Source organism: Corylus avellana, chromosome 9 (genome assembly GCF_965113065.1).
Source record: "Corylus avellana chromosome 9, dhCorAvel1.hap1.2, whole genome shotgun sequence".
Taxonomy (NCBI): domain Eukaryota; kingdom Viridiplantae; phylum Streptophyta; class Magnoliopsida; order Fagales; family Betulaceae; genus Corylus; species Corylus avellana.
In genome coordinates this window covers 7675717-7689316 of record NC_142498.1, presented here as the reverse complement: position 1 = coordinate 7689316, position 13600 = coordinate 7675717, and the positions used below count along the sequence as shown (strand labels likewise).

Sequence of the window (13600 nt, the reverse complement as noted above, 5' to 3'; positions counted from 1 at the left end):
GCTTCTTCACTGCTCTTTTCTATAAGTGCACGTCCATAAGCTGAATCAATCATCCCTTTGTTAGTGTCATCTAATCCTTCATAAAAAATTTGTACCTGATCATCTTGAGGGATGTTGTGATATGGGCACTTCAGAAGTAATGCATTGAAATGGTCCCATGCCTCGTATAAAAGATCTCCATCTCTTTGTTGGAATGTTTGAAGCTCCCTTTTAAGCTGAATTGTCTTTTGAGCTGAGAAAAACTTCTTTAGGAACTTAGTGGCTAGCTCTTCCCAAGTATGGATGGAATCTGCATGCAAAGAATTATACCACAGTTTAGTAGTATCTTTCAAAGAAAAAGGAAAGAGGACTAACCTGAGTCTCTCCAGAGTTAGTCCCTGTATGTGCTGAAACTTGCATAGATCAAAGAATTCCTTAAGATGCAAGTTAGGATGCTTAGTAGTTGTGCCCCTAAAGTGAGTCAATGCATTGAGTATCTGTGGGGAAATATAATAATTGCCTTCCACCTCCGATTGATAGGCTATGCATGATGGCTGGTTGAGGTTTGTCGGAATGAAAGCCTGTTTCATTGGTCTTCGCACCGGTGGTGGATTTGCCTCTAGTGGTCTTGGCACTATTGGTGGGTTCTCTTACAAATCTTCCATTGTTTCCTGAACTTCTTCCTCTTCTTCTTTGTCTCTAGGCCTTTGTCGAATTGTCCGCTCAATTTCGAGATCGAGTGGAAGGATGGTTAAATCTTGAGATCGACGACCTTGCATAAGTTAAATTGCCTCTGCAGTCAAAGCAACTTCAATGCTGCTTGTACGGATGCTCCCTGGAACTGCGCCAAATCGCAGGTTAGTGCACTCAATTGCACTCGGCCTCCGCTCGATCGCAGTAACAGAATGCAAGTGCCGCAATCTGAAACCAACATAGAACAGAAAAAATAAGAAAAACGAAAAATATTTTTGATTTTTGATAAAAATTGAATTTAAAATTGAAAATTAAAAATTAAAATAACAAAGATAAAGGAAAATAATTTTAAACAAAATATGCTGCAATCCCCGGCAACCGCGCTAAAAACTTGTTGTGCAAATATCTACCTAAATTAATAGGCAAATAATTGTATGTTTTACTCACAAGTGTACAAGGTCAACATAGTAGTATATGGTGTAAGTACAGGATCATTCCCACGAGGATTGCTAAATTTTGCTTAAAATAAATTCCATAAGTAAAACAAAACAAAGATTAATTTTGAGTTGATAATAATAAAAGGTAGGGCTTTGATATGCACCACTAATTATATTTAGATATTATAACAATATGCCAATGCTTTGATCATGTTATGTATACTTAATGTTTGTCAACCTAAGGGTTTAGGTGTCTATTCCTTAAGCTATTGATTTCCCTAAGCAACGAATTAGGCATGGGTGTGTACTAAGTTGTTCTTTAAGAAAGCATGAATTTGTGAAAATCGACAAACACATGAGGCCTAGGGTATGGATATTTACTCTCGGTTCCCCATGTTGATTAACCTAAGAACTCGGCGTGGATTTCTTTTGTTACTTTTATTAAACCCAGGACTCGGTCATCCAAATTGATTTAACTAACTAGTCCATACCACATGCATATGTTGATCAGGCAAACACATATGAGGAATTCATGAAAACTAGAATTAATCAAGTTATATATCACAACATGATCATCACAAAGGCGCCAATATTGAATATTAAATAAACATAATTAGGGCTTCAATCTAACCCTACTAAGAAAATTAATTACACATGAGTTTGATGTTAAACATCTTCATAAAATAAAATAGAAAGGAAAAGAATAAACCCGAAACTTGAACTGGAAGAGCTCCAATTCTTCTCCTTGAAAATTGTCTGTCTATTCTAAAGGTTTAAGGGTCTATTTATAAGCTTTAGGAATACTATAGAAACCCTAAAAAACGTAGGGTTTGAGCCCTAGTTCGCACAAAGCTTCAAAACCCTAAACTTAACAATTTCCATCACAAGGCTGGCGGCTAGCTTGCTCCTCACGCACGGGTGCGCTCGATTGCAGCCCGTGTGCGATCGATCGCAGGACTGCGATCGATCCTCCGTGCTGGGTGCTCGATCGCAGGTGCGATCGAGACTGTTGCTTGTATGCACGAGCACACGCCTGGCGCTCGTCTTGGTCTTTGCTTGTAATGCACTCGATCGCAGCTCCCCTGTGGTCGATTGCACTACCAGAGCCTCCAATTTTCTCCAAAATAACTCTTTAAGCCCAAAACTTCTGAAATTGCTTCCTTTTCTTTCAAAAGCATACAAAAACAGTGAAAGCACATAAAAGAGCTAAAATGGCAGAATTTAACCAAAACTAAAGGATTAACAAATGTAAGTTAAGGGCTAAAATATGAATATTTTGGCTTTTAACACTGGCCTAGTTGAGTAATTAATTATTTGAGAACAAAAGAACATGCAAAATCAAAACCACATTTAGAAATGCTAGGTTTCCTCTTCAACCAAACATAGAACTAACATAGAAAAAGCCAACAAACCTAAAAGTGTCCAAACTAACAAAGAAAGTCCACCAAATTTACAGAAATTATTGATGCATGTAAAGCAAATGATCCAATCATTGGGTTTTTTCACAGATGATCAAACAGAATAATTTCTCTTTAGGGTGTAAATCCAATGGACGACTATGAGAAAATAGATGGGATACAGTTAAAGGAAGAGTACGTAAAACTAATCCCATTGTACTTTATTTATAGAGTCCAACACAACTCTTAGTCAGAAGTTGTGTTGGTTCTCTTTTCAGATAACCTCTACGAAAGTTACTATCTTTCATGTGGACAATTGGGTGTGGGGATGACCACACTCCTTTTGGTGTGATTACCACCACATCATCATCTCTCACTTAATCACACTATAATATGTGGTAATAAACTCTAGTTGCACATGATTCCCTTGGTACAAAAAAAAAAAAAAAAAAATCACATCAACTCTTATCTGTGAGATCTACAGATTAGCGTCAAATCATGATACGCTTGATGTGTGCACTTTTGTTTTCATTTTATTTGATTGCACCCTTTACCATATGTGTCTTATTGGCACCATAATAAGAGTGACTTCATTTTGCTATGTTTTCAAACAAATGGTATCAATTATCCGTAGTTGGGAACATAGTCCACACCCATTCCACAATTGACAACTTCAGCAGTACACAAAACCATGTATCAACCTCCAGCGTTGAACTTTTGATCAAGTACTCCCTCAAAAAGCTATTATTCATAAGGTCTTTCTTGATACACATCATCAACGTTCTTTTACACTTAACAGAGCATATATATTAAACCAAACTCATCATAATGCCTTTTAGTGGACTTTGGATTAATGTGAGTTGTAATATTTGTAGCTCATTAGTTTCATATGCCTTTAACAGGCTATATATTTCCTATTAGTCAAAAGTGCATATGATTCATCCATGCTATGATGCCCCAAATTACTAAAGAATGATTTATTTAAAAATGACCATTCATTTGAACCTATAAAACCTTTTTATAACTTTCAAAGAAGTTTCTTATCCCTAATCTAACACTCATTTGAAAAATAGTCCTAAAAAAACCCAACCTTAACTCTCTGGCCAAATGTTCAGTAGGGGGCCACCGAACATTTTGACCATGTCCTTAGTGCAAACGTTCAGTAGGGGACCACACCGAATGTTCATTTACCAAAGTTTGACCTACTCTGTACTAACCAAACCTTCCACCTACAACCTTAGAATCATTGTGTAATAGTACACCAAACATTTGCCCAATAATACCAAACGTTTGGTGACAGTCTGAAAAGCATTTTTAACCTCTTTTTCACCCTTGCAAAAGGCAGCATGCCTCTATACCCTATAAATATCTCCCCTTCATCCCTAAGCCTCCCCTTACATCAGAAATACCAACCCTAGAGTGAGAGGGGATTTTCTTGAGAGAGAAGGAGAAGGCTTTGGGGAAGTTTGTCATCTTCAAGGTAAACTATTGTCCATTCACCCATCATTCATGTTTGAAAGAACAACTAGGATTGTGTTCTACCCCCAAATCAAACGCTTAAGTGATTTATATAACCAAAACAATCGCTTAAGTAGTTTATATAAAGAAAATAAATAGTTATGCTTAAGAATAAACCAACACAACAATAAAGAATATTTACGCAACCACAACACAAGATTTGTTGACGAAGTGGAAAAAACCACTTTGGGGCAGCGAAACCCGAAAAATCATTAAATGAAAATTTAGAGTTATAGACCAGATGATATTCACTCCCTGTAAGACCTCTAGACTTAGTAAGAACAACAAGCATCCTAGCTTGTCTCTATCATGACCATCTTCATGCAGTGCATCTCCTTACCAACCCTTCGGTAGACTTCTTTGCGGTTGAGTGATGTGTATGGTGTGGTTTGAAATCAGCACAAAAACCCCAAGTAAGCGAGAATGCACAAAGCCTTTTAGGCAGCCTTACTTGGTACAAAGAACAGTGAATGGTATCATTTCCATGAGTGATAGTAGCAACCATTTCTTCACTAGGAACCTCCAAATTCAAAAGAGCATAAATGGAAAATTGAGAGGTTCAAAGAGTTATGAAAATAAGACAGGTATTATAGATCTGGAATTTTACTTCTTTCTGTCTTAACGGGGATTATCTTCCGTTAGGACGGGAACGCCAAAATAAGATATTTTGAGCCATCCTCGTCATAACAGGAGTTAATCCTTGTTAAGACACAAAGAATAAAATTGTAGATCTAAATACCTGTCATGAGCCTGTCCTAACGAGACTTCTGACGAGAAAACAGTAGCTTCAGCTCTGATCCCGTTACATCCCTGTCCTAACGCAACTCTTGACGAGGAAACAGTAACTCCCCATTACACACTACAAGAAATTTGGTCATTAGCAACCAAATTATTAGTGGCGACCCAAATGTTGCTGCTAATGAGCGGGTCATTAGCGGCAACTTTTAAAGGTTGCCACTAATGACCTCTCATTAGCGGCAACAACCAAGACGCCGCTATTAGCGGATGCTAAATACTAAAATAATTGATATTTAGCAGCAACACCAACAGCAGCAACCATTATTGCCGCTATTTACTACTCATCAACGGCGACATCCGATGGTCGTCGCTGTTAGGCACTCAATAGCAACGACACACGTTGCCGCTATTTTAACACAATTAGCGGCAACAACATATTGCCACTATTATGAGCGTAACAGCGGCGACTTTCAATAGTTGCCGCTATTAATGGGTGAATAGCAATGACATTTAAAGTTGCCGCTAATGGTCCTATAAAAAAAACAAATAAAAAAATGGGCCTTATTAGCGGCAACATAAAGTTGCCACTATTAAGTGCATAACAGCGGCGACTTTAATAAGTTGCCGATAATGAAGAGTCAATAGCGGCAACTTTTAAAGTCGCCGCTAATCGACTTGACGAAAAAACAAATAAATAATAGGCCTTATTAGCGACAACATAAAGTTGCTGCTATTAAGTTGCCGAACAATTAAGTGCTTAACAATGGCAACTTCAAAAGGTTGCCGCTATTGAGGGGTCAATAGCGGCAACTTTTAAAGTTGCTGCTACTGACCCTGACAGAAAATAAATAAAAAAATAGGCCTTATTAGCAGCGACATAAAGTTGCCGCTATTAAGTTCCTAAAGGTTGCCGCTAGTGGTCCTGACGAAAAAAAAAACAAATAAAAAATAGGCCTTATAAGTGCCTAACAATGGCAACTTTTGAAGTTGCCGCTATTAAGGGGTTAATAGCGGCAACTTTAAAAGTTGCTGCTAATGGTCTTGACAAAAAATAAATAAATAAATAGGCCTTATGCTATTAAGTGAATAACAATGACGACTTTAAAAAGTTGCCGCTATTAAGTTGTCAATAGCGGCCACTTTAAAAGTTGCTGCTAATGGAACTGACGAAAAAAAAATAAATAAAAAATAGGCCTTATTAGCGGCAACATAAAGTTGCCGCTATTAAGTGCCTAACAGCGGCAACTTTAAAAGGTTGCTGCTATTGAGGGGTTAATAGCGGCAACTTTAAAATTTGCCGCTACTGACCCTGACAAAAAATAAATAAAAAAATAGGCCTTATTAGCGGTGACATAAAGTTGCCGTTATTAAGTTCCTAACAGCGGCAACCTTAAATGTTGCCGCTAATGGTCCTGACGAAAAAAAAAATAAAAAAATAAAAAATAGGCCTTATTAGCGGCAATAGAAGTTACCGCTATTAAGTGCCTAACAGCGGCAACTTTAAAAGTTGCCACTAATGGTCTTGACAAAAAATAAATAAAAAAATAGGCCTTATTAGCGGCGACATAAAGTTGCCGCTAGTAAGTGAATAACAGCGACGACTTTAAAAAGTTGCCGCTATTAAGTTGTCAATAGCGGCCACTTTAAAAGTTGCCGCTAATGGTCGTGACGAAAAAAACAAATAAAAAATAGGCATTATTAGCGGCGACATAAGGTTGCCGTTATTAAGTGAATAACAGCGGCGACTTTAAAAAGGTTCCGCTATTGATCCCTCAATAGCGGCAACCTTTTTAAGTTGCCACTAATGGTCCTGACGAGAAAACAAATAAAAAATAGGCCTTATTAATGGCGACATAAAGTTGCTACTATTGGTTAACCGATTAACCATAATGGTTCTGAAGAACAAAAAAAAAAAAAAAAATAGGCCTTAGTGTATTAGTCTGATCGATCATGATAAGATCAATTGATCAATCATTAGTCCGATTGATCGTGATAATCTCAATTGATCCATCCAAGTGCATTAGTGTGATTGATTGTGATACAATCAAATGATCGATCCAATTTAACACAATTGAATGTTCGATCGAACATTCGAGTACTCTTAGTATATTAGTCTAATTGATCATGACAAGATTAACCAATCGACCCAAGTGCAATATTAGTGTGATTGATCGTGATACAATCAAATGATCGATCTAATTTGACAAAATTGATTGTTCGATCAAACATCTGATTACTCTTAGTGTATTTGTCTGATCGATCATGATAAGATCAACCGATCAATCATTAGTCCGATTGATCGTGATAATCTCAATCGATCGATCCAAGTGCAATATTAGTGTGATTGATCGTGATACAATCAAATGATTGATCCAATTTGACAAAATTGATTGTTTAATCGAACATTTGATTGCTCTTAGTGTATTCGTCTGATCGATCATGATAAGATCAACCGATTGATCGTGATAATCAAAATCGATCGATCCAAGTGCAATATTAGTGTGATTGATCGTGATGCAATCAAATGATCGATCCAATTTGACACTATTTAATTATGATACATCATATCATAATTACTTTTTCAATCATGACCATCAAAACATTGCTTTTAATTTATTATATTTTGATTCTTAATTTCTTTATATATGAAGTGACCTTAATTTATATATATATATATATATATATAAGATGTTTTCAAATGTATATATATTTCATTTATTCCTACGGTTAATTAATTAACAATTAAATAGATTGTTTTAATTTGTCAATATTCATTAAAAAAAAAAATCAATTTTCTTCATTATAGGAAAAAGGGACTCTAATTAATCTCTCACAAATACAAGAGAAGACTAAACCAAACTTTTCAAGTTAAGGTGAATCTAGAAGAAAATTAGGAAGGCCCCGCCATAGATTACAATCTTTTCATGATATATATATATATATATATTTTTTTTGTGTATATGAACATCCGATCGATCCTAGTGAATTAGTTTGATTGATCGTTATTTTTATTTTAATTATTGGTGAATTTCTTTTATATTAATTATTGGTGTATTTTTTATTTTTATTTTAAAATTTTAAGCTATTAATAAATTATAAAAAAATAACTTGTGAATTATATTTTTCCTTAAAAATGACTTTTATACCCTTATAAATGTTATAGAATTTCAAATTTTTTATTTTTAAAAAATTAAAGTAATTAGCTGTTGTCGCCGCTGATGTGAGTGCGAAAAATAGAGCACCAACCAATGGCGCGGTTCTGAAATTTTCGGGCAAAAATTTCATACATCATGTCTTTTTTTCCCTCAAAACACCAAAATCCCTAACACTCCCTCTCACTCGATCACCTCCCTCATCACACTCACTCTCAATCTCACTGTCACTCTTGATCTCTCTCCCTCAAAAACACCCCCCTCTCACTCGATCTCTCTCTTGCTTCTCTGCTGTCTTCAACGGAGTGAGTTTTCTTGATTTTTGATTGGGCGATTTTTAACACTGAACCTTTCTCCACTGACTTCAATTTAAAATCAATCCCAGTCTCTCTAGGACTCTCCACCGACTTCAATCTCTATATAAGTGATCAACCAAGGTTTCCCCACTCTCCACTGTCTCTTGATCTCAGGTTAGTTTCTTTGAGTGATTTTGATTACTGAGAAATATATATATATATATATATATATATATATATATATATATATATATATATATATTCACTTTGAATATATTTTCAGAGATGGGTTTTATATATTAAATTTGTATTCACTTTGAATTGTATTCGCTTATCTGATTGTCTAAATTCAAATCACATATTCTTTAATCACGTGTTCTTACTCTGTTTTTCTAATGATTTTTATGTTCGACGGTACTCTTGTTTAAATGTTCTTTCGTTTTCTTTGAGCTTTGTTGATCATTTCTCATAGCATTCAAGAATCTTACACTAGTTTTAGGCATTTATACAATTGAAGGTAAAAACCAACGTTTCATGCCTACTTATAGGAACTGATCATAAATATACAACACTGCTCCTAAGATGATTAAGGGAGTCAGTAATTCAATCAACAGAACTTTGTGTTCTGTCGCTACAAATCCACAGGATATACAAAAAAAAAAAAAATAAAAAAAAAATGTTGAATGTTTCTCAGTATCTATTTGTTTTTCCAATATAATTGAAAATCAATCCCAATATAATACTTGTCAAAATTATTGATTATGGTTTATTGCTTGTGACATGACGAGGTAGTTGTTTTTCTCAAATGAAGCTGCTTGCTTCCCATACATATATGATTTTTGGTTGTCGGTGATGGATTGTTTCTCCATGTACTGGGCAAACAAGTAAAGATTATTATTTGACTTTCAATTGCTTGGTCATAGTAAAAATGTTAACTGTGGAAAGAAAGAAGTGAATCGTGCCTAACGAGTTGTTCTGCTTCACTAGTGAGAACACGTGGGTGACGAATTGATGATATGAAAGAGTTTGAATTATAATTGAAGTAAAATAGTTACAATGCTCTCATTGATTGTAAATTTATAGTATCTTATACTTTCTGCTCTTTATGGCAAGCCAAAATGTTGGGTAAACATATGTTATTGGTTGTGGTCTTAGTTTGGCTTCATTTGGAATAGAAGCAGAGTGCATCACTTCATTTGGATTAGTATGGTTATTGGTTTAGTTGTTAGTTAAATTCATATCCTAGTGTGGGTGACTTTTCTCAATAGTTGATACGTGAGGCATTAGGTCACTCTTGTAGGCCCATCTATAAGATATTTTGAATAGAATGTATCATCATTTTTGCATGAGGTTTCTTATTTCTACCAATTGTTAGGATTGTCAGAACAGCTTGCAGAATCATCATGATATATTATGAGAGTTTTGTTATTCTAATGTATGTTTACAGGCAAATCTGCAGAAGTTGATAGCATTAGAAAAGAAACCTGCGCTCCCTAATGTTTTTGTTAGATGTATCTGTACTTTGCTTGATGCAGTTCCACACTTCAACTTCCGGGAGAGATTGTTAGGTGTTGTTTTCAGAAACTTAGGTTCCTCAGATGATGTCGTAAGGTTTTGATCTATTTTTAGCTTTTGCTTGTTACTTTATCAAATTCTTATTTAGTAATCACATGAAGTGCTGTTATGGGTTACCATAGAAATCAAAATTTGAAAAAGCAGTGTATTTACTAATTGGAGAATTCAACTTCATTCTAAAGTGAAGTAATGTATATAGGACAAAGGGAAAGTCACTTTCAATGTCAATTTAGTTGTTTCTCATTCTCAATTTGAACTTGCTAATGGATTTGTCTACTACTTGGACAAGAAACACTGCTATGCAACAATTAAGTCTCTTTTTACCAATGAAGGAAAACATGGTGGTGAAGCTACTATGGAGGCTGTAAGGCTGATTGTAGATCACGTGAAAGATAATAATTGCCAGTTGCATCCTGATTTTGTTGAGGTACAAGTTTTTTTTTTTTTTTTTTAGTTTTAAATTGATTTGTAATTGATGCTTGTGCTTGAGTCAATCCTTTGTTTAGCTGATTTGAATTGGTTTTGCATTCACTGGAAGTGAATTACTTGGGAAAGAAACTTTGGTTCATGCTCCGAATCGAGCTTTCTTTCCAGCTGTTGTATAGATAGATTATAGCTGCAAAGAGGTTTCCCTACTTATACAATCCAAAGCTATACAAAATAGACTTATAACTGTTCATACCTTTGGCTGTTTTTCACTTAGAACCCATGATCAGCTATTAAGAAAGCTTATTCTTGGGTTATAGAGTAGCTTATTCTTTTAAAGTCTTGGGTTGTATAGCTTCATTGAGATTTTTCTGATCTTTGCTGTTTATACTTTTATGCATTCATCACTGTTGATCTTTTGGTTTCTTATTGATCCTGTGTATTGACTGAGCTGACGACCAGACACACCTAGCATGTTTGGAAAGTGAGTTGGTTGCATACCAAATTAAGTTTTCTGCTTGGAAAAAGTTTTTATATTCGCACTCCAATTTAATAGATGTAATTTGGAATAAATGCTACATCCTTCGAATAATGACTAATGACATGTATTCATTAGTTATTATTTTACATAATTTCGTAAACTGAAGTCAAGTTCTCTTCCATCTACCCAATGTAAATGCAAATAAGCTATCTTAAAATGTTAGGTATCTTTTAAATAAATTTTTCAGGATGCTAAGAATTATCTTGGATTTTGGTTTGTGGTTGGTTTTTCATGATCCGGCAAAGATTTATGCAAAGTTATCCAAGCCAAGGAAAGATGCGAGCACAAGAAATTTATGTCTTTCTTATCGCTTGGTTTCTCTTTCTAGTAGTGTCTTTCTTGATTTTTCTTTTAAGTTATTTTAGTTCTTTCTTTCTTTTTTCCTTTTTTTTTTTAGTTATTTCTTTTGAAAGAGAAATATGAGCAGTACATTACTATATTTTTGATGCATGATTGTAAAAAGCTTGGTGTGTCCTAGGGGAGCTTGTAAACAGCTTACAATGGTTTCTGTCTCTAAAATATTTTCTCCATTGAAATCCCTTAAATATACCAAATTTGCTCAAAATTTTTGACTCATAGTACTGGATGCAAATATGCCAGGCAGTTTTTGAACCAATTATGTTCTAAAATTTTAATCTTTCATACTAGGAAAACCCAGTCCTTTATATTCATCAGTCTAAAGCTTATATAGTAGTTGTCAATGTAAAAGTTGTGCTATGATGTGCAAAAGGACTTGCCAATGTTCTTTGGACAAAATGCTAGCTCCTTCCATAAAACAAGGGGTTGGGGTATCATAGGTTCAATCCCATATAAGTGTATGAGTGCCTACCTATTGAAGAAAAAAATATTGATGTACAGAAAGTGTTGGACAAAGTAACTCCTAACAGGTTGATGCGTCTTGTGGAACAAATTTGTGTGTGTGGTGACACTGGGTTTAGATGGTCAAGTTGAAAATCCCTGTTACATACATTCATAAGAATCATAACATGTGCCAGGTTCCAATTGAACTTCTTAAAGTGATATGGTTGTGGAAGTTATCTGATTATTAAGGTAGAAGGATTAAGATGATTGGAAGAAAATGAAAGAACCTGAACCAAACTAGGGGCATTACTGTAATTACGATTGTGAATGTCTACAAAGACGAAAATATTCTTATTCCATATAATCATTCGCACCATATCTTGCAATGGAAGAAAATCTTTGTGATTCTTTGACAACTTATTAAAAATATATGTTAATTGGAAGTCAAGATAAAGATATGTAAGATATGTAAGAATTGTTAATATAGTATTTCTCTTATTTGTTTGGGTATATGGAAGATCAGAGATATGGAATTTTTTTTTCTTTTTTATTCACATCTACAATTTGGGTGGGTGAGAATTCTCAGTATGAGTGATATCCTTGACGGTGGGAACTCTCAAGATCAGAATTAAAAGAATATAAGCTTTTAATTCTGGTTTTTGCAAGTGCATCCCCCACTCTCATTCTCTCTCTTTCTTCCATTTCTTACATTAAGGGTCGTAATGTTGCAAATTCTACCTGTCGTGATGTGTGGACTGAATACCATGACATGGGAATTGAGGGTGTCAGAGCTGTTGCAGAACATAAAGTTTACACTGCTGGTTCAGTTTTTGAGAAAAAGAAAGTCAAGAATAGCTAATCTCTTATATATATATATATATACATGAAAGTATATAATATGCACATCTATAAGAAATATTGTTCTCTTCTGCTGGTGGGGTCATAATTATCATTTTCTTTTAGGAATAAATGGGCATAACAGTTTTAGGGTGAAGATTTTTGTGACTCTTCTTTCAAATATGGTTGCTAGCCTCTTTTCACTATTGAGTTTAAAGGGGTACAAAAATTGGGCCACTTAGCTCTCTTATATAGTCATAACTCGATTCTTCGCTTCTCTTATAAGGCATGGTAGTGGCCGTTTAACTTCGCTAAGTCATTCTTGATACCATGGATTCTGCCTAATAGATCAATTTTGGCCTTTTAAGTGTCTAAGTTTGTTTGTGTTCGGACTCATTGGGTAACAGACTTTTGTAATACTGGTGTTGAAAGCATATGGGGCTTTGCTAACATGTCAAAATTGTTAGCAAAGCATAATTTGACTGGTCCAGCTTTCATGCTTTATTCTGTCCTCGTTTAGGTTCAACAATGGTGAATTTCTTTTCCTTACTTCTGAATAATATGCAGCAATTTCAAATGAGGTAAATTTTTTCTTGGTTGGGAGGCATCCTTGACCCTTTTCTACCTCGCCAATTGTATTGTGTGAAATTCAGTGAATTGCTGACTATATATATGTCTTTTAATATAACTAATACTTATCACTGAACAAATATTTCAAATAAAGTAAATAGCATGTTAAATTGTGTAGAATTAATCTAAAAATTTGTAGGATACTGAGTGATGTTTGTTTAAAGTAGCTGTGACACTGCAATTTCTATAAAAAAAAAAAAAAAAAAAGAGTTATATTTCTTGCAATACCCATTCTTATTTCTAGATAATCAATTAATCATCATTGTATATCAAACGCTCCCTTAGAAAAAAAAAAAAATACCTTCAACCAAGAATTGAAGGTTGTCTGGGGTGGCAATTTGCAGAATTAGTGTCTTTCCTTTTTTTAAATGTCTTGTTGCAATGAGTTTGAATTCTGAAAATTAATTATATTAATCCTATTCCCACCACAAAATTGGGTGGATTCTGAATGGCATGATGGCCTTTTGCTGCAAAGCTATGACTTCTTAGAGGAGCCACTGCTTTATTAATTTTTCTTCAAAGAAGACATATTTCTATTATAGTTTCATGTAGAAAAGTTTGTTGGTGATTCCAAATTTCT

The 13600-nt window shown here is 34.6% G+C and overlaps 1 long non-coding RNA gene across 1 annotated transcript; it reads left to right on the top strand.

Moving 5' to 3' along the window:
- Window positions 1-8010: 8010 nt before the first annotated feature.
- On the top strand, window positions 8011-9822 carry LOC148583656 (uncharacterized). Its single transcript, XR_009441028.2, has 3 exons — window positions 8011-8219; window positions 8300-8384; window positions 9658-9822. It is a non-coding gene; the product is annotated as an uncharacterized LOC148583656 (long non-coding RNA).
- Window positions 9823-13600: the final 3778 nt, after the last annotated feature.